The 21,995-nt window shown below is 30.6% G+C and overlaps 1 protein-coding gene across 1 annotated transcript in view; it reads right to left on the minus strand.

Moving 5' to 3' along the window:
- LOC107438938 (uncharacterized) overlaps positions 1-21,995 on the minus strand; it is a 150,686-nt gene that overhangs the window by 26,258 nt on the left and 102,433 nt on the right. The window contains exon 3 of the mRNA XM_021147419.4: positions 10,447-10,509. The gene's annotated coding sequence lies outside the window, so the exon portion shown is untranslated. The remainder of the gene's footprint in view (positions 1-10,446; positions 10,510-21,995) is intronic.

Here is a 21,995-nt window from a genome sequence, read left to right on the forward strand (position 1 = left end):
TCAAATGATTGAAATATAGACTCAACTCAATAATAGTCAGCGTCAGGCGCCAACTATTCAAGACTGGTACTAATTAATAAATTGCCATATCTACTCTCACCACTTTTATTTATCATTAAGTTTGATTTTGTTTCATTAGCACAGCGATGGCCTATCACCTTAAAGTATTATTTACATTGCTGTAACACTTCATGGCCCATTGCAATTCCTCTTTATCTTTTCTTCTTTTTATCTATCTTCAATATAGTTATTGCTCTGTCTTTTATGTTATTTTAAACTGATACATATTTTGCTTTTCATTAATTCTCATGTTTTGTGTGCTGTTGCCAGTGGCTCAATACTAGTTATCATAGTATGTATCAAACAACTAGGATTGTCTAGCACTGTCTAGCTTCGCCTTCGACTATCTTAGTTTTTTGTTTAGTGTATTTCTAATAACGCTTTAGTTTTGCTATTATCATATTAATTAACATTGATTAAAGTAATGATCTTAATAATTTTGTCTCTGCCTAGCGCCGCAAATACGTTTTTCTTTATTTATTGCGTTTACAGTTCCATTGCTGTAATTCTCTTGGTCAATTATAAATTTACTATTTAATGTCACGATGGTAGTATTCTTAATCTTGACTGATAGGTTTTTTAGCCTAGACAATCTATCTTAATTCACATAAGCAATACTTTAATGTTTTCGCTCATGTTTTCATTCAGCCTAGCGCTGCCATTAAGCGTGTATACCCCACGCTTTCCTCATAACTTGTTTCTATACATCTAATGTAGTGTTATCATAATTTTCGACTGTTTCACTAATCTTTGAATCACTGGCATCGGCGCACACTAGCATCAATGGAGCATCGCATCAAATCAATTTTTAAATAAAAATTTTTACATCTTTCTTGGATTGATTTTTTCTGGGTAACTTGTTGGGACTCACCCTTGCCATTTAAAATAAAATAAAATAAAAAAAAAACTTTGTAACTAATACTTTGGTTTCTCGAAATGTCAATTTCTTCTGACGTATTGCCTTTACACATTGACTGACAAAAATCTCTGCTTACATATTGGCTACCTTCTTTCATGGCTAATTCACAAGTTACAGACAATTTTCAAAATCCTGCAAGATCAACAAGATCCCAACGCAGAGTTACACAAACCTTTCAACGAATTGACTATAATATCTCACTCACAGAAACTCCTCCCAGATCAAAAAATTCTCATCGAAAAGATAATAAAACCATACAATGTCCTGATACTATTACATCACCTTCAGTAATCGTTGATCTCACTTCTGTCTATGAACATACTTCTCCGGTTACCAACGACTACATCAGTGATACTCCAACTTCTACCAACAAAAATACCTCCATCATGTCACAGACTAAAACGGATATCGAACGCCTTCTACAAATAATAGAGAAAAACATCAACTACAGCTATCATAAGAAAATATTCCTTCCGCAGGAACCACGATCTTCTTGTATCAACGCAATTCAACAAATAAGGAAGATAACTTCGGAACAAGAAACTCATGACTTGATAAACTCTAGAAACTTCCAAACATCTTTGGACAAGAAAATTGACGACATACGAATAAAACTTGCTGACTTTTCATTAAATGTTCACTCCTCAAACTCACTAAATCAAATTGAAGAGAATTTAAAGACCATCAACGCAAGACTTGAAAAATTAGAAAATACCACCTCTATCAATGTTGATGTTCCACGAGTAATAATACCACCAAAACCAATAATAGTAAGACCACAAAAAGACTGCTCCACAACTGATATCGTGAAAAGGCTGATTCAGGAAGAACCTAAACTGCCCGTGAAAAAAGTCTACAGAAACAGCAAGATGCTAGAACTAAAGTTTCATAACAATCAACATAAAGAAACGGTCCTCTCAACCTTACAAAAGACAGGCATCCAATATCACGATAAAGACGTAAAGTTGTTCTCTCTAATTCTTCTTAACACACCTATCACATTCACAGAAACTGAGATTATTGACTTGATAAAAATCAATGGCGATTTCGACCCTGCCTACGATATCATCAAACTGACCAAAGAAATCCCACATAAAAGAGATAATTCTAAGAGACACATCATTATAAGAGTCAACAGAAAACTCTCCATCAAGCTTTTGAATCTTAATTATTTCTACGCTGGTCTACAACGTTGCACAATTAAAAAAAGACTGGTCTTATTAAGGTGCAGAAAATGCCAGACAATAGGTCATCACCAAAACACATGTACTGAGTCACACTGTTATTGTGAGAAGTGCGGATACCAAGGTCATAGTATAGAACATTGCACAGAAAAAGAAGAATACTGTATAAACTGTCACTCATCCAACCGAGACTCCAATTTAAATCTGGACTGTAATCATAGAGCCTCCTCACCCTCCTGCCCAACTTACCTGCACGAACTAAAAGAGCTACGTCAATCCAATCAAGTCTATACACATCCCTACTAAAAAGACATATATATTTGTTTGTTAATATTTCTCTATATCTAGTAATACTTTATCTCTTTTTCTTTTTTTTTTTTTTTAAATTTATTCCTTTTTACATTCCCTATTTTTTTTTCTTTCTATTTCTTACTTTTCCTCATTTTATTTATTTTAAATTTTTAAAGCAACTTTCATTCTTGTTTATTTTCTTATTTCTTCTTAAATTCCACACTTTCAGTAAAAAATTTTTATTTTTATTTTTTTTATTTTTTTTCTTCTTAATTTTTAAATTTTTTTTTATTTTTAATTATTTTTTTTTTTAAATATTATGTTATTTAGGCTGGAGTGGAGCTGGACCAGTGGCCAAGTCCTGGGCTATATGGTTAAGGGTTTTCATAACCTAGGTACATGCTCAGGGCTTGGAGGAAAGAAAAAAAAAAGTATACCATAGAGAAAAGTTGATCTAGATCTCCACCAACGAAACAACAACTTCTATGGAGTCCTCAAAAACATCTTCTAAGAGAAATAAATATCCATTATTTCACCCCGAAGTTAATTAAATTCAACATGTAAACACACAAGGCATTCCTGGTGAGTCTTTTCCGGCCTCCGGGTGGCCAATTTTTCCATTTTTGAGTGTTTAAAATCCGATGTTCCATTGATTTAGGCTTAGAGTATCAGACCGCCATATTAACGTGTCATCCACTACAAGTGGAATCTTTCGCAAACTTTGGCTACTTATTTTAATATTTTTTCGATCTCATTCTTGGTCAAAAACAATTTATTGCAAACGCCTATGCGATTATCTATCTGAATTTATTAAGTTTTTTAATTTCCGGCTGTCTGGTACTTTTATCAGTGTTTACATTCTCATTAGTTTTTTATTTTAATTCCACTTAGGTTCTTGCAATGCTTTTTTACATTATCTTACATATGTTAGAGCTTTATATTTATTTTTTGTGTTTAATTTTTGCTTGCCATTAAATTGTTTTTTATCATGTCTCTGTGTTTTACTATTTTACAACTAATATTTCTTAAGTATCCACATATATTTGTACAATGTTCTGTTACATGTTTATACATAGCTTAGGGTCATCACTTAACTAGATTTGCTGGATTACTGGTTGACAATTGTTTTGCTTCAATATCATCAACTGAACAGTCCCTGGCCATATCATCTGCTGCTATAACCAAAAATGCTTCTAACAATTTAATCTTTCCTTAAGTTTACAACTTTTTAGTCATAGTGATTCCCTATACCCAATTAATTTTTATTCACTATCCCTGACCAAGTGTAAATTTGTCAATAACAATTATTAATTTCACCAATTTTAATCATGTCTTAAGCATGTTTTGTATTTACCAATGTTTCTATATTGTGTTCTCTTTTCTAAATGTGCTTAACACAACTCAACATAAATTTTCTGAGTTTTTTTATCCCTCACTAGTAGGGGATCAACTAATTTAGCCTGTTTTCTATTCTTAGCTTTTCATAGTCTAATACCATCTTTTTTATGGATAAAATTTTTTTCACATGCCACCACTGGTTGCACCGTTACATATTCAGCTTTTGTCCCGTTTGATCTATTTTAAACTAATTTCGCTTCGACCACCGGTCCCACTCTTTATCTTTTGAGTTTTAATAGTATTTTATTGTTTTAGTAGTCTGTTTAATTTTTAGTTTAGTATCACATATCAAAATTTAAAGAATTTTCATACTCGCTCCGACCATCGAACCGTTATTTTGCTTCGCGTTCTTTTAGGTTCCTCTAATATCTGAGGCTTATCTAACTAATTATGATACCAATCAATCAAATTAACGTTTTTTATACTCGCTCCGACCTCCGGACCCACTTTCTATTTTCTTGTTTTTACAGCTTTAACAAATATTAGTTGCCTGTACTCAATATATTTTGTTCCTAATCAACATAACCAATATTTTCCCCACTCGCTCCGACCACCGGACCCATTTTCTAGCGGTTAGTACTAACTGTTTGAAATTTATTTGAATATGAACCGCATACAAAAAGGATTCTGCAAGTAAAACAGGAGAAGTTTATCAAAGAAATTTAAAAAAAAGCTTTCTGGATATATATTTATTCTACAATTATTAAGTTTTGCATTTTTAATATCCATTGCGAAAGATTCTTGTAAGTAATTATTTTTTGACGTATGGTAAAATATCAACGAGAAATGTTGCCATAGCTGTATGGCAAAGGTATACCATAACCTATGGAAAAATATTTCTTCATAAACTGTGGCACATCTTAGTTTTATGGCAAAAATTTGCCATATAAAAAAATGCCATAGGATATTTCTATGGGGTTTTGCCTATGGCAAAATTTTGCCATACACTTTTGCCATACACTTATGGCAAAACTTTGCCATACAAAAAAATGCCATAGGATATTCCTATGGGGTTTTGCCTATGGCAAAATTTTGCCATTCAAAAAAATGCCATAGAATATTCCTATGGGGTTTTGCCTATGGCAAAAATTTGCCATACATGTATGGCAAAATTCTGCCATACGTATATGGCAAAATTTTTGCCATAGGCAAAACCCCATAGGAATATCCTATGGTATTTTTTTATGGCAAACCTATGGCAAATTTTCCTAAGGGATAACAAAATTTATACCTTAAAATTCAAAACTCTTTCAACAATTATTAAAATAAAATAATAAACATTTACCGAAATTTTTTTTTTGCATGCAATTATCTTTGGAAAAAACGAATCAGATAAATGTATGCAAAAATGCTTTAATTTGTCCTAAGTATTTTTGAAATATTTTGAAATTGGCATAAGTATTTCTGAAAAATGGAAAATATGGTAAAAAGTAAAATTAATGTTAAGGGGTTCAAACTTTGGATCGCTCTCCTGATCAAACTACTGATACCATATTTCCCAGATTGGGGCTATCCTGCATATTTTGAGGGTCAGAAAGCCGAATCAGTTGGAAAATTTTTATATGTTTATTCAGAGAAAGTACTGTTTTATATCAAATTTCGTAACTAAAAATATCTTCGGCACTAATTCATTTGCATATTGAGGTTACCTTTTTGAATCATCAAGAATCATTCCTAGAACTTGAAGATCCGATCATTAGACAGAAAGTTATTCAGGGTTGTCTGTTTATTAGTCTGCACTCTGTACATCATAGTGTTAATATTTTTTTTTTATTGAAATGGTGCGGTTACGTACTATTGGCGAAAAATGGGTTAATACTGCGAGCTTGTATTATGATATTTATATCCGCATCAAAATTGATAATATTATGGCTCATATAAAGCAATGCAAAAATCCTTCTAAATAGAGAATGAATTTTGTAATTTATGTTGATTGCATTTCTTTTTTTTTTTCTAAAATTGCAGCAGTTCAAGCGAAAAATACAACTCACTCAGCAGGAGTGATAAATAGATTTGGTTTTATGTGGTTGTAAGCACATCATATATCACTGATAGAATTTACTATATTTCCACAAAAACCATATTTGCAAACTAGGCTCGAAGTAAAGAAAATGAAGTAGAAAAAATCGCACTTTAAACGGAGTATCTTGCACGCTGTGGCGCAAAATCGTTTCCACTTTAATTAGAGCCTCAGTGAAAATCGAGAACCACACTTTAAAAAAGAGAATAAAAAGAAACCAGCTTAGCGAGATAAGGAAGTTTGTAGTTCAGAAAGAAAAATGGAGAGTAAAAAAAAAAAAAAAAAAAAAACAGGAGCGCAGAAATGAGAAAAAATAACCTTTCTCTGGAGCAAAACAAAAGAAGACAGATTACTTAACACAGGAGAGAATAGGGCGGAAATGTCAAGAGCCTTGATTCAAAGAGAAAAAAATGCAAATAACATAGAAGAAAAGAATGTTTGAGTAGAACAACTTCAAAAAAGTTGATAAAAAGGACGAAAAATTACTTTCATTACAGAAAATTTAGGAAGGAAGCTTTTAATTACAAGAAGTTCCGGATGAAGAAGATTTTTTTTTTCATTTCGATTAATGGAAGTAGAATTTTTTGATGATGATGACAGGACAGATATTGCCATTGATATAAAGGAAATCTTTATTATGAAGCTTTTAAAAAGGGGAAAAATTTAAATGACACAGTTATTATAAAATATTAAGAGTTAATTGTACACGAAGAAAAATTCTGGTAAAATTACCGTACTGTATGTTAATGGAATTCTTGATAAAAAACAAACAGACTTATTTTTGGTTGATAAAGACATTGTTGATAAAAAAAAACACATATTTTGGTTAATAAAAACAAAATATACGATAATTGAACCATTCATTTGGTAACCTTTTTATCCAATACGATTAGAGTTCAGTAAAAATTCTGGCTATTAAAATTATAGTTATTATTTTCAATATTTTATAAAAAATACAAAACTTAAAAATAAGTATAGCGGAATAAATGGTTTTATTCCATGGTCTAAGGCAGGGGTTGCCAAACTTCTTTGATCATCGACCCCTACATAATTTTTTGAAATCTCTATCGATCCCCATAAAAATATTTTTCTGTTAATTAAAATAGAACTCTATTAGATACTGTGTTTGTACATTTATTTTATAATTTTGAACATTTATTAAAGTAATAGTACATAGTGTAACAATAGTTTTTTGAAAAATATACTAATGCTGAAATATAAATACCTTAATATTTATGAAATAATAAGTAATTATAGGTAAGTAGAAATAATAAGTAAAGTAACTACGGATTTATTGCTTCTTAATCAATGACATGGGTGTGCCTGGTGTTTCTTTTCTTTTTTTTTTTTTTTTTTGCAAGGTTCGCTATATTGGGTTCAAAATTGGTGAATTTTAATCTTAAATCCCCTCGAAACTCCACATTTAATTTATTTCTGTTCTTAGTTAAGATTGAATTTACGTGACTGAAACCGGCTTCAACCATATAGGAACTTGGAAATGATATCATAAATGGCTGAGCTATTTCGTAAAGTCTTACATATTTTTGCATTATATTTATATTTGTCCAAAATTTGCTTATTGTTAAATTTTTAAAAAGCGTCTTTGCTTCAAATCCCCATAATAATTCAGCACGCTCATCTTGCAGGTTGATGTCCACGTTTTCAATTTGAGCAGAAAATGGCACAATAATCCAATCAGGGATGTCAATGTTTTCCAAATCAACAAAACGCAGTTTAAAATCGTCGCTCAATTTTTGAAGATTACCTGTATATATTTCCAAGTCTTCTTCTTTTCTTTCTAATTGTCACATATCTGAAAAAAACTGATGATCCTTCGACCAATCGACTCTTCCGGTTCGGATCGACCCCCATTCGACCCCCGCTTATGTTAAATAGACCCCTGGGGGTCTATATAGACCACTTTGTCGACCTCTGGTCTAAGGTATCATGAGAAAATTACCAAATTTTACCACATTTACAAAATTTATCATATATTGATAATTTTACCAAATCCTTACTAAAGCTTTTCGATAAAAATTACCGAGCTTTTTGGTTTTCCCATAGAGGCAGAAACAGGGTAATTTTTACCTAAGTCTCGTAACTTCGACCAATTTATTTTTTTCTCATTGTACTACTGAGAAATAAACTAGTCTACTTATGGGTGCTTTGTACTCATTTAAGGTATTGTGCAACTTAAAAACCTTTAAAATAAACTTGTTTTTGCTTTTTAATTACAATTTTATAGTCAGCTATACACATATAGGATATCATATTTCATGAGAAATATTAAAAATAATTGAAGTTTTAAATACACTGCTTTTATAGTTAATTTTATAGCTAATAACACCTTGTTCATTAAAAGTAGTTAGAAAATATTTTTGGTTACAAGTATGGTAGAACAAAAGTTACTAAAATTATTCAATGAGGTACAGTTTGAGTTGCAAATTTCGTGTTATCTGTTAACTTTATGTCATTTTTATAGCATTTTAAGAAAAAGTAACATTTATTTTTCTAGGGACTAAAACAAAATCATTTAAACACATTTCTTCGGAAACATTTCCTCTGAAGAAAAAAAAATCTGCGATAGTTTTTAATTTCAATCATTAAAAAAAGTATTCCAATTAATTGCTTCAAAAAATTTTCAATATTTGTTTTTATAGAAGTGTTTAGAAAAATGGTGAAACTTGGAGGGATTATTAGGCAGCAAGCTCATAAGGAAATGCATATTTTTTTGCATTAAAGATCCTGGTTTTCACTCAAAATATTTCCGACAGCACTGTATGATTATGACTATTGGTGGATATTTAGAAATTGTCATAATACGATTAAATGATCTCCGGTCATTGAAAGTCTTAAAAAATTGTAATGTGTACTTCAATTTGTAGGTTGTAAGTTCACTACTTGAAACGTTATCTGTTGAAAACCCTAAAATCTTGAGATTCTAGAGGAAAATTCACATGAATTCTCAGCAAGAATTGTTTCTTAACCATTTTCCTATCATAAAACATTATAAAGCAATAATTTTTGCATAATATATAAACAATGCTTACAATTTTTTTATGTGTCTTTATTTATTTGAATTTATGCAGCGATATTTTATTGAGCCCTTTTGCTCATTTACAACTCTGATAAATGTTTAGATATTTAAGAATACTCTTGAAAAGTTTCCAGTTTACATCCTTTCCTGAATTAAAATGATAATAACAAAAAATACTGATGTGGTAAAGATTGAGAGTTACTTTTTGACTGATACAATAAATTTGTCATTGGTATTAAAAATAAGTGACGTTTTCAATTCAAACTAGTCTACAAATCTCAATCTCAAAATCATATCTGGAGTCAAAATAAGATCAAAAATAAAGATCAAAAATAATGTTTCAAAGTCAACCTATTTTTCTTTAATGATTCGTGATATGCCTGTGACAGTTTTTAAATAAAATGAAGTTTCAAAAGCCAGAAATTACAGATTCATATTCAAAATGACTTTATGATGAAATATACTTAAGATTCGAGTGTTAAACAATATATTAGTAACTGAACGTTTCTTACAAATTTTAAACATGAGTTTAAAAATTAACTTTTAAAGATTTCTCGTTAAATAACCAAGCTGTAGTAATAATTTTTGAATTACTTTACTGTACAATCCGTTCTAGAAATTCACCATTAGTAATATTAAATGCATATTAATTCAAATCATCAAAATATTTGTTCCGGTTTTTCTTCAGGCTTGTACAATACAAAATGTACATTGAGTTGATAAAAATATATAAGTAAAAAAACTCTTGAAGCAATAGGCATGCTGGTACACATTTTAGCAGACGAAAAAATGGAGAATTTATGCCGCCAGGGAGTTTAGAACATATTGTTTGATTTCAGAAAACGATTAAACTTTTTAAGAAACTAAATTTATTTTTAAATATGCCTTTTGAAAACCTTGATGTGTCGGTTATTTCTGTAAATTTTGATAAATTATTCAAGAAAATATTTTTATTTCTGCATACTGACACTTTTTTTTAAAATTTTTCTATTATTCCCTCTTCTGATCCTTCTTAGTAAACAATGAATTTTTTAGACAGTTTTACTTTGCTTAAGCCTTAAAAGATGTTTATAAAAACATTTTTCAGTAAGAAATTTGAGAAAAACGCCACGTCATACACTGTAAGAAGTTCCTTTTAACATTATGGAAAAAGTACTGGCACAGAGAGTTCCGTACTAAGTAAATGAGTACTAAAAAAAGCATGACATGAAAAATTTGCAGTTAAAATGTATTTTGAGAGTACTGTACTCAAGGTGTTAGTACCTCTTATCGTATCTTTCTGTAGAATTTTTTACGGAACATTTATTTTTAAAATCATTCATTTTCTTTTGTATTGTTATTCTCATAAACTAATTTACATAAAATTCAAAGAGGAAGGAATAATGGAAAAATCGAATTAAATTTATATAAAACAGAACAAAGGATTACTTTTAAAATGCTGAAAACACATTTAAAAGTCAATTTTCCTTCAGGTATTTTAAAAGTAAATGTGTTTGCTAAGAAAGTAGTATGATGTAGTTAAAAAAAACATCCTTACCTGTTTTGTAAATGCATAATAAACCTTTATTGATTATGTTCCGTTCCTATAACGCCTTCTAACCTGAAACAAAATACACTGTGAAACAATTATAAAATTACAAAGAATGCAACCAAAAAATACATATTTTAGAAAAATGTAGGATAAAGAATTTAATCAATGTAAATCTAATTTTTGTAATAACTATTTTTTAGTGTGTTTGACTTCATAATGTAGACAAATATCCATTCTTTTACTGCCTAAACTTAAAAGGAAACAGATCACTTTGTTATATTTATTTAGTCTAAACATTAAATTTGTAACGAATCCAATATTCGAGTTTTATATTTTTAAAATAAATTTAAAATTATGAATTAAAAATCAATAACTGAAGCAATAGCAATTAAAACTTTAAGTTACAATTATTAAACTGAATAAAAGTCAAATTATGACTTTTTATAGATTTAAATAATTTAAAATTTTTAGTAATACCTTATAGGGAAGCATTTTTACCTTACCTTTTTAATTAAATTATTTGTCAAGTTAAGGTTTGAAAAATAAATTTTAAAATTTCAGGTCTTTGCTAAAAAGAAAATTTCTTCGTGACCTTGAGAGGTTTTAGAACAATGCTTTTCTTTTTTTTAAACTTATATTGCGACAATTCAATTACCTTAATTTTTAAATGTTTGTCATTATTTTCAGACAGTAAAAGGAAAACTTTAAAATCTCTAAACTTAATTATTTACTTTATCAAATCTTTGAAAGTATCAAAATAACCTATTGAAAGACAAAAAGTATGCTACTTTGAATGTCACAAATTCTCAGAGAGAATTCGAACCATAACGTAGAAAAACACTATATCTGAACTTGACCAAGTTGAAAAAGTTACTGCAAACTTATGAGATGAACAAAATAGCACATTATTTGAAGCTCCTTCACCTTACCATGAAAAAAAATTTCAGACAAATTTCCAACAAAAACGGTTAAAGTGTCTGCGACGAAGTAAGTGTGATTATGTGAAGGCATTGACGAAATATAGTGATAAGTCTTTTGTTCATAGATGTCAATTTTTCATCAAACTGTTCCATAGTATTATTTACAGATAAGTTTTTAAAAAATTTTCAAAATTTCCACAGGTCATCAGTATTATACAAAGGAGCCTTATATTATCTAGATAGAAATCATAGAGATTTTTCTGCATAAATGCGCTTTTGAAAATTTTGAAAATTTGACCTATCATTTTATTGCCTCAAATTTTCTTATAGATAACGTTTAACAATAATTTTCCCGATATGAAGTTTCAAGTCAACGGTTTACATGCCAGTGCTCCAAAAACAGAGCATAAACTTGTGTTTCAATTTAATGGGTATAATGAGTAAAATGAATGTGAAACATATTATTTTTCATACGCTTTAAATTTATATTGAAGAATTTTTAGATTTTAGTTTGGTTCCTCTTCTTCCGTAATTATTTTGCTCCGTATCAATTTTTGAAATCCGATGTAGTTTGTAAAATTTTATCTTGAAATATAATCTACTAAGAATCCATTTTTTCTAATACGACTACAATACTTACGAACATTCAAAAAGGGTAATATAATCTTCTGTTAGGCATCAGATTCGAAATTTTATTTTAAAATTTTAATGTTTAAATATTAGTTTAAATCCCAATGCTCCATTTTTAGAAGATTGACGTTTCAAGGGTTCTAGTTTTAGATTTCAAGTAATAATGTTACGTTGTGTGCTTTTCATTCATCTGGTATTATGACAATCTTCAAAATACATAATGAAGTTTGAATGAAAAAAAATCGTGATGTACGTATTCGGGTTAAACTTCTTTTTACATTAATTTGAAAGTAACTGATAACTGAATGACCGAATACTTGAAAAGAGCGAGATATGTACTCTTTCATACTTAGTGTTTTTCTCTTTTATTGAAATTCTGACCATTGAAAATAAATTCTTTCTGGGCTCTCGCTTGCAGTGGACTGTAATACTTTGCTGAGTTATTTGGCAATGATAGAGTTAAAATTTAATATCAAGGGGGTTTTTCAGTGTGTTTCCTGCAAAAGTAATGTCTTGCTGTTGATAGTATCTTTTTTTTTATTTTTGAGTTCTGAGACTTTTTTTATATCTGTGATAATTGTTTTGTTGTAGAGTGAGTCAAAGAAAAGTATGACCTTTTAGTTTCATTTACAAAGTTTGCTTTTTCTAAACATCATGTCTAATATGTGCATATTGATGAAAAAAACAATGGTCTTGTTAGAAATATTTTTTAATTGAGATTTGCAAGATCAAAATATTTGCCAGCTAAATCCTGATAAACCTAGAGTCTTAATTCATACAGAAAACATAGCTAAAAGCAACTTAGAGCCTATTGTGCCATTCTATGTCTGTAGAATGATGAGTTTAAAAATTATATAGGTGAAGATGAGGTAGAAATAAAATCCTATAGATAAAAAAGAATGAAATCCCAATTATTAAATAGAAAAAGGAAGGGAAACTTGATGAAATATCAGATTTGAAAAGCTGGAAGCAATTTTGTAATAATATCATGAACGCATGGATTTTATACTCCTCTTGACATATTTTAAAAATTATTCCTGAAGAACATCATGTCATTATATAAACAATTTATGCTTTAAAAAAGCCTGAATTTCCCAAAAGTTTATATTTTCTAAAATTATATTCTGCATTTTCACATTCTTCTAAGTGAGTACCATTTTGTTCTGGCAGAAGATACGTTTTGGAACATAGTGGAACATAGCTGAAGCAATTGCAACTACCTTCAGTAAAAAACGCTTTTGCCAAGCACCTACGTTCCAAAAACGGAACATCTTTAAAAACGTACTTAAAAATATTTTTACCCATTTTTTATTAACTTTGACTATACTTGCTCTTTAGTTGTGAATTAATAATATTGCAAGTTATTTGGTTTACCATTTTTTAATTCAGCATTTAAACGGTTAAAAAGCACTACCTCTTAAAAATACTTATATACGTAATTTGTTGAATACTCTTTAAGTGGCCGAACTTTCAAATTGTAAATAATTAAACTTTGACAAAATAACTACAGATTCAATAAAAAAAATTTCAACCAAGCAATAAATTTGCCAAAATTTTCATTTCTACATCAAATTAAATAGATACAACATAAAAATATATTTCAATAAGATCATTTCTTTCTTGATAGTATTCAATGATTTTTAATCATACACCTATACCATTTATCACTACAGCATATTTTATCATTAAAAATATTCCTTAGAAATTAAAGGCTCTAGTAAACAAGAGATAATATCTTTATATAATTTGAAATTTTAAAATTACCAAATTTGCCAACAATGTAAATAATTACACATTAAGTATTTCTTTATACTTAATTTATTTTATTTTATAACCATCGTTAAGCGGCCAACTTAATTTCGGGTTTACAACTGCTAATGTTCATCTCCACATCCTTGTAATTTTGAGCGCAATCCAGAAGATAAGAGAGCTCCTTTATCAAGCATTGACAAAAAGTTGCCTTCGTGGAGGACATTTTCATGAAACTAACTCGCATTTGCGTTACATGAAAAACCACGAAAACCTCCCACAGTTTCCCTGACTGCAAGGGGTAATTCCCGACACATATTTCGTCAAGCACTAAGGTTATTTAACGTCAGCACTGTGGTCGGTGCAAGCTGGATGAGGAATTCGTGTCGACTAGCTATCGCTGGGATTCGAACCCGGTTTCCCTCATTAGAAAGCGAACGCTCTATCACCTAAGCTACCACTGATCATGCTTAACATATTAAAGTTTCTTCATGTAATTAAATTAAAAGCATTTCAATTTAATTAAATCGAAGCACACAACGTAAATTAAACAAATTAATAAACTCTTTTCTCCCTTGGTGCCACCCAAAGAATTCGTAACCAATAAACCAAAATCACTCTCAAAAATTGACTCCAATTCGTTGATTTATTTACTTCAATTCCTCGACCAAATAACTTTGTTGATTTTGAGGCAGAGGAAAGGCGAGACGTGAAGGAGTTATTTAATGAAGTCCAGCAGAGATCCAATTAAGCTTTCTCTGGGACCAACACATGTGGGCCTCCTTGCATGACAAATGGCGATGCTGCACACGTGCCTTTCCCTTCACCAAAGAGAGAGTCACAAATTCTCATTTCAAATCTTATTAAGTCGGTCTTGCTCCCAATGCAAATGAAATAGTTCGATTAGCCGTCTAGTTGATGTATTCGATTTGTTTGGAAAAGTGAAAAATGATTTTTATTTCAAGGAGAAAAATTATAGCTTAACAATATTGTTTCTCATTTATTAAGTTTTGCTTGGCAGCTAATTTAGTAGGTTATTTGTAGGAAAATGTTCGATTCCTAAATTAGTGCTTTAAACGTTTAACATTTATGTAAGTAGTTGTTTTTGGTTAAGTCTCATGACATGTATTTTACTTAATTCACCTCATAAAATATTTATAGAAGATATAAATAAGCTAATAGTAATTTTATGAACAGAATCCTGCATCATTACATTGTATATTAATTTATTTTATAATATATTTTCTAAAAAAAATCAATAAATATCTTACACACAGAGAATAATTTGCATGTTCCTGACAATTCAATAAATTTAAAATCGCTTAAAAATTAGTTTTTTTTTTTTAACTTTCAAAATTGTCTGAAAAATCAAGTGCTTTTTTATTTTTTATATACGAGTAAGATCAGCTGAAATCCCGTTCTTCGTGCGGCATGGGAAAAAGTAATCACTTCATATATCAGTACGGAACAATACTACGAAATCTTGAGCAAAACTTAAAGCCATGTACCAACACAAATAAAACTTAAAAAATTGGCTTTTTTAAATTTATTATTATATTTCGTCCTTCCCAGCAGCTTTACGTTATTAGATTAAGCTAAATATGTTTTTAGTACTTCATTTCATCAGAATAAAATGAAGACTAATTGTATTTTGAATCACTTGACATGACGCTGTTACTCGTGGTCAACTGATGACAGTCAAAATTTTCCGTGTGATTTTTACCCCGTCTTCCTTTCAAAGCAATTATTTCGAACAATGCTTAGGATCAATGCTTTTGAATATTGCTATTAAATACTGAAATGTTCTAGAAAAAGTTTAATTCTGTAACACAAGCAAATGAATAAAGATGCCCATCATGTGGCAAATGTAATAGTTTCTTTTAGACTTATTCTTGCCTATGATGTAAATGTAAATTTTAAAGATAAAGAATAAGCGCAAGGGTCATGATTTAAGTGCATATTTGGCAGTGATTTCTTGTTTTGCTTTAAACAAATTTCTCAAACGAGTTAGCTATATTTTTTAAACTTATAAAGTTGTAAAGTCTATTTTACTGTAAAAAGAAGCTCTTTTAGATACTTATACTCAATGTTTTTGTTTACATCTTGTTTATTCAATTCAGAGAAAAATAATTCTATTAACTATCATGCAATTTTTACAGTATATGCTTTAAAATTCCGAGTTTGCTCAGAAATAGTCTAACATTCATTTTTTATCGTAATGTTTCCTTCTATCTTGTGTGTCATGAATTTACGATATTTAACTTGGCATTCAGATATTTAAATAAAATATCGCTGTATTTTGTTTTTTTTCATTTTTAATTAGTTATACCTGCTTCCTTTTATTGCTAATCTAGTTCCGATTATTATTTTTAATAATTTAGTAACTCTATTAAAGAAAAATACGTGCATATTAGTTCAGAATCATAAATTATTAGATGGATGGTTTTGCGAAATGAATTTCTGCAGTTTAAATAATTATGCATATTTTTAAGGGAATTCTTTGTTCTTAATTTTTAGAAGCAAACTTAATGTAAAAGAATGACAAAGAAAAGATTTTGACTAACGCACTTAATTATCTGTTATATTTTTTTCCTGGATACGCATTTTTTCTTATTTAAAAACTTTTATGAAAACTCATTAACTTCATAAACAAAACCTAGTAGGTAGCAAAAAAGAATAAATCATATAAAAAAAAACTTTGTGTCATTAATTCTTTTTTTCAGTTTATAATGTTTGGAAGTTTGCCAGATTACACATAAACAATAAGCTCAGATTATCTGCATATTTACCCATCTTATTGTTTAGATTACAGATTTTTTTGCCAAATTTTCCTTCATTTAAAATCTCGTTAGACTCTAATCTAAAATGAATTGCTTCGTGCTGCCTTTTTAAACGAGTTTTGTCTATTTTTCATGCTACGATTACTGTTATTTTGATACTCCCTCATTTACGTTTGGCATCAGTTAGTCTTTAACTATGGATACATTTTATCTTACGCTGTAAACACATATACTTCGAATAGTTAACTCTTTTATCTTTATACTTTTTATCTATTAGAATGTCTGTTTATGACAACATTTAAACTATACTGTTTGTGCCTATAATTTTACTAGTTATCCAAATAATTATTTTTGCTTTCAAAGTAGTTTATAACTGCAGTTCGAAATTAATGGTTTTATTCAAATATACTGTGTGTTATGGTTAGTTAGAAAGGCATAATTTGTATGTGAAAAAAGCGAGAAAATTGTCGTAAAGCAGAAAGAAAAAGGATCGAATTTACCGGAATTTCATAAAAAATTTATTGCGTATTACGCAAAAAATTTTTAACGCTTGCATATTTCAATAAAACTTAATATCTTTACCAATAAGGTTGGCAATACAGCAAGGTACTTTAAGGCAAGATCTCTAACCTTAATATTTTTTAAAAAGTGGTTTTCTTATTGTTCTCAGTTTTATTACTATTAGTATGATCTGAAAAAGTAATTATAAAAAAAGATTCTTTTTCAATGAATTAATTATAAAAAAAAATTAAAAATTCTTAATAAAATTAAAAAAATATATACTAACTGTGAGATTAAAAACGTACAGATTTTATATTCTTTTTCAGCTTCTACACGGAAAATAATATCTGGAAAAATTTCTGTAATAGTATCTTTGTTAAGACAAAAAAGAAGAAAAAAAAACATAATTCTGGTTAATATGGCAAAAATATATCGTATTTAAACCATTTATTGGGAAATTTTCCTCCTATACGGTAATTGTTTACCGATTATTATGGCTTTCAAAATAATAGTTCTTATAATTACATACCAGCGGGTGACCGAGCTCCGCTCGGAGAAAACAGGTATCGAAGCTAACTCGAAGATTTAAATTTTCAATTGTGATTTATCAAAACAATACATGCCATAAGAAAATTTGTGAAACCATTGGTGAAAAGATAACCGGTTAAAGTGCACCATTGTAAACTATTCTATACAAAGTTAGAGTTTGGAAAGGGAACCATTCAAAACAAAGGTAAAGTTTGAAAAGTCATAGGAAATAAAATGTAATTGATAACAAAAAATTATACAATTAAAGAAATGGTACAAAGTGAGCAGTGTAAAGATTGAAGTGTGTTGAAGTTCAATATTCTTGACAAATTTATTTAGAAAAACCAAACATATATACATACATAAGAAACATATTATAAACCTATAACAGCATAAACATAATAAACATCAATCATCGATTGCGAAGTCTTCCATGTTGTCCAGGTAGTTTCTTGTCGGAGAGGCAGGTGCGGCTGGTGAGTTTCTCTTGTTCGGGACTTCCTTCCATACGACGTTTCGGGTGTGGGTTGGATTCTCAGGAGGCAGCAGGACCTTCAACGCACTTTCACGCTTGACTCTTGAAAACGCGACGTAGAGCATTCCGTGCACGAAGACCGTCGTGAGGAGAAGCACGCCGACGAATTCGAATGTTTGGCTTTGTGACTTGTGTATCGTAATGGCGAATGCTGGAGTAACTGGGAATTGGTGCCGTTGCATAGTTGCGCCAAGCTGTGATTTGCTGGAGTCGAGCGTGATCCTTGGAAGGTGTACTTGTCGGCCTACGTGTTCACCGGTGATGATCTTAGCCTTGATGATGTTGTTGCAAAGTTCGGTGACAATCAATCGTGTTCCGTTGCACATTCCTTCAGAGACGTCCAAGTTTCGCTGCGCTGCTTGATTGCTCTTGTCGGGCGCAACGGTGTTATCATCGGGTCTTGGATATTCAAAGCGTGCATATTGGTCGAAGATGCTAAAGATGCGGCTTCAGATGGTCCCGACATGTTCAATTGGTCACTGTTCACAACGAATTCGTAAATTTGCTTCCAATCATCCGCTTCTTGAAAATTCTTGTCCAGGAAAAGGCGTCGATGAGAGAGGTATTGTCGAGCATAAAAGACGATGTAAACTCCGCAGGAAGACGCGTCATCATGGTGGTTGTAAGCGTTGCGAGGTTTCACGATGCATCCTTTCAACTTTTCATTCGTAGCAACGGTATTCAAAACGTGTCGCAGTATTTTTCTCAAAACAGCATCGATGGGCAGCGGGTTGTCGACTAGATCGCAGACTAATAGTTGACGTTCTCCATAGCTTGCTTCGTAAATTCCTAGCATCCAGTGCTCGCCTCTATCCATTTGAGCTCTCTTGTGAATGGGAATGAGTAGCACGTCGAATCCTTGTTGAACGCCGTATAGATAGTTGGAAGCCTTGTTCTGGTCGCTGTTATCGTTGAGAAGAGCCATTTCTTCATAAGCGCCATCCGCTGTTGTAACGTAGAAGCGTGCGACAAATTCAGGGTGAAGTACGGCAACTTTGACGGTCGGGTAAGCTTGTTCGGCGTAATGGAGAAGCATTCTGACAATGACGGTATCTTCTAGTTGTCCATTTGCGGGTAGAATTGAGTTGATCGCTTGTTGTTCCAAAATTCCGGCTCCTTGAAGAATTTCATGTAGAGGTGCGTTCTGCATGTTGAAAATGTAGCTTGAAATCTGACGAATGTTGAAATGTCGGACTTTGTTGACGGTGATTTTAACACAAAAGTTAAACTTTTCTTCACTTTGATAAATGTAAACTAATGCGAACCTTACAATTAAATTATTAATTCCTTCGTATATTATTGGTTTAAGTTGTCGAAAATTAATATTTTAATTGTAAGGTTTGCATTAGCATACATTTATAAGAGTGGAGAAAAGTATCTGTAGCCATTATGGCGAACTAATAAAGTTTGAAAATATCCTATCTGTAACTCCAAACTGCTCGACCGTAGCGCTTCAAAACCGGCGCCAATCGATTCCTCGTGGAAAAAAACCCCAGACCCCCAAGTTTACCGGAGTTTATTAATTCTGGGGCGATTTTCGACTTGGCAACCATTCCTCGTATTATAGTATAAGATTTAGTAAGAAAATACAAGACAAAATGTAAATTTGTCCGACTAAGGGATTTTTATACCATGTTCGTGTATCGTGATAAAATTATTAAATTTTATCACATATTATAAATTTATATCTTATTTCTAGTTTTAGAAAAATCTTTCAAAATGTACTTCGCTAAAAATTACCATGTTTTTGGTGTTTTCATAGAGTCAGAAACACGCAAAATTTTACAATATTTCTCTAGCTTTTACCATGATATTTTCTCAGTGCACTATTCACATAATGTTAGAAAGTAATGAAAATAAAAGGTTCCTTTGCATTGAATTAAATACATAAAAATATTTATTTCTTAATAAAATTGGAAAATTATGAAACATTGTGAGAATAAAAACTTAAAATTTTTATATTCTAATTCATCCTTCTAACGCAAAGTATATTAATTAAACACAATGAACTTACAAAACTTTTAACATTGATGATACTTTCTATCCACAATGGCATGGCTATTGGTTTTAAAAGATTCTTTATGCACCATATTTAATGGGACTCAATTTTATGAATGTACATCCATTTTCTGCGCGTTTAATCAATAAACATTTTAAAAATTTGAAATAAATTAATATAGTTGATTTAAAAGCAGTATACTTATACCACACAAATCTTGTTCTTGTATTGTTCTACAACCCTTTGAGGGTCCTGTCTTGTTCCCTAATTCTATTCTCTACAGCCCTCTGTTTTGAATTCTCCCTCCACCTACGGATCTTCATTATTTCCAAGAAGTTCATAACGTCGACCTTCCATCTTTCCCATATTTTGTCTCTAGGCCTGGTTCTATAGGTGTCCAGTAGATGATCTTTTTCAAGCCGTAATTGTTGCCTCTCTGCTCTATGTGACCATCGGATTTGGTAAAGCAAACAATATTCCTTTCTCCTTTTATGCTTTTCTCGATTTCTAGGTTCGATCTAATTCTTCATTCGCATCTATCATTGATGGGCCCTATTATTATCCTCAGAACCTTTTGGTCGAACACTAGCAAGTCATTTTCATCTTTTTTTGGCCCTTGTTTAGGTAATTGTTCACCACATGAATAGTTTTGATAAAGTATCCTGTACTAATGTGATCCAGGTTCCACTGTTGTTGATATAAATATAAACCATTTTTTAGATAAAGTATCTAATACTATGTTGTATTTTTCCTGTGTATCAAAAGCACTGGATGTGGAAAAAGATGCCGGAAAATGCTGCCTAAATGTATGGATTCCTATGTCCTTAAAATCAAGTTTTACCAGTGTGACTAATTAATGGCAACACATCACCTTTTGCTAGTCTTTTCTGAACCACAGATCTTCTAAGTGCCTAAAAATATTTCAAATTTTGAAGCTAATATACAACATTTATCGAGAAGAATCAACATGTTAGATATCACATGATTTTAGAGTAAGTATTTGTTTATGGGTGAAATCGAATTTTTCTTGTGGTATTGACAGTCAGGTTTTTTTAGCAACCACCACTGTGCAGTACGCATTTACCATAACAGCTGCTGCGCACCTTCTAAGATTAGAAGATGGTGTTAAGTAGCAAAATACGGTTGAACTGAGAAAAAATATAGATAAATAATTTCAGATGTATATTGCCTTAGCGTTTTTCTGCATCAACCTAAAATAAATGCCTATCTCCGTTTTATGATTGATAATTATGACAATTAATTATGATAGTTTCGCTGGAATAAACTCTCACCATAAGTAACAAAAAAAAGCCAAAACCATGAACCATAACTACCTGTAATGCAATAATAGGTAGGTAGCTCTCACCATAAGTAACGAAAAAGAAATAAAAACTTGTCATCTTTTTATCTTGTAACGTAGAAGTTAACTATTAAACAAGCTTACAATCAAAATATAATATTTGCTTCTATTTGGTCCAAAATCTTAACCAATACGGATTTTGAAGTGTACTTGTTTCTGTCCAATAAAGGATTGTTACGTAAGAGAACCGGTTGAAACTCTTTCTTGTGGTCTCGATAAGTAACAAATATCCATAAAATAAGGAAAAACTTGCCATCTTTTCATCTTGTGACGTAGAAGTTAGCTATTACCCAAGCTTGCAATCAAAACGAAAATATTTTCCTCCACTTTGTCCAAAGTCTAAATAAATACAAGTTTTGAATATTGCTTGCTGCTTTTCAAGCAAGGGTTGTTATGTAACAGAACCGGTTGTAACTCTTTCCAGGATTCAAAAAGTAACAAAACTTCAAGCAATCATTTACAGAGAAAACAAAATAGTTAAGAGCATGCTCGCATAAGTCGTTAATTGTTTTATTCTTCGTTTTCTGCGTGTAATTTTAGATTTTTTTATTCA

This window comes from Parasteatoda tepidariorum, chromosome 3 (assembly GCF_982258835.1).
Source record: "Parasteatoda tepidariorum strain Cologne lab strain chromosome 3, Ptep-v5.0, whole genome shotgun sequence".
Lineage (NCBI taxonomy): Eukaryota > Metazoa > Arthropoda > Arachnida > Araneae > Theridiidae > Parasteatoda > Parasteatoda tepidariorum.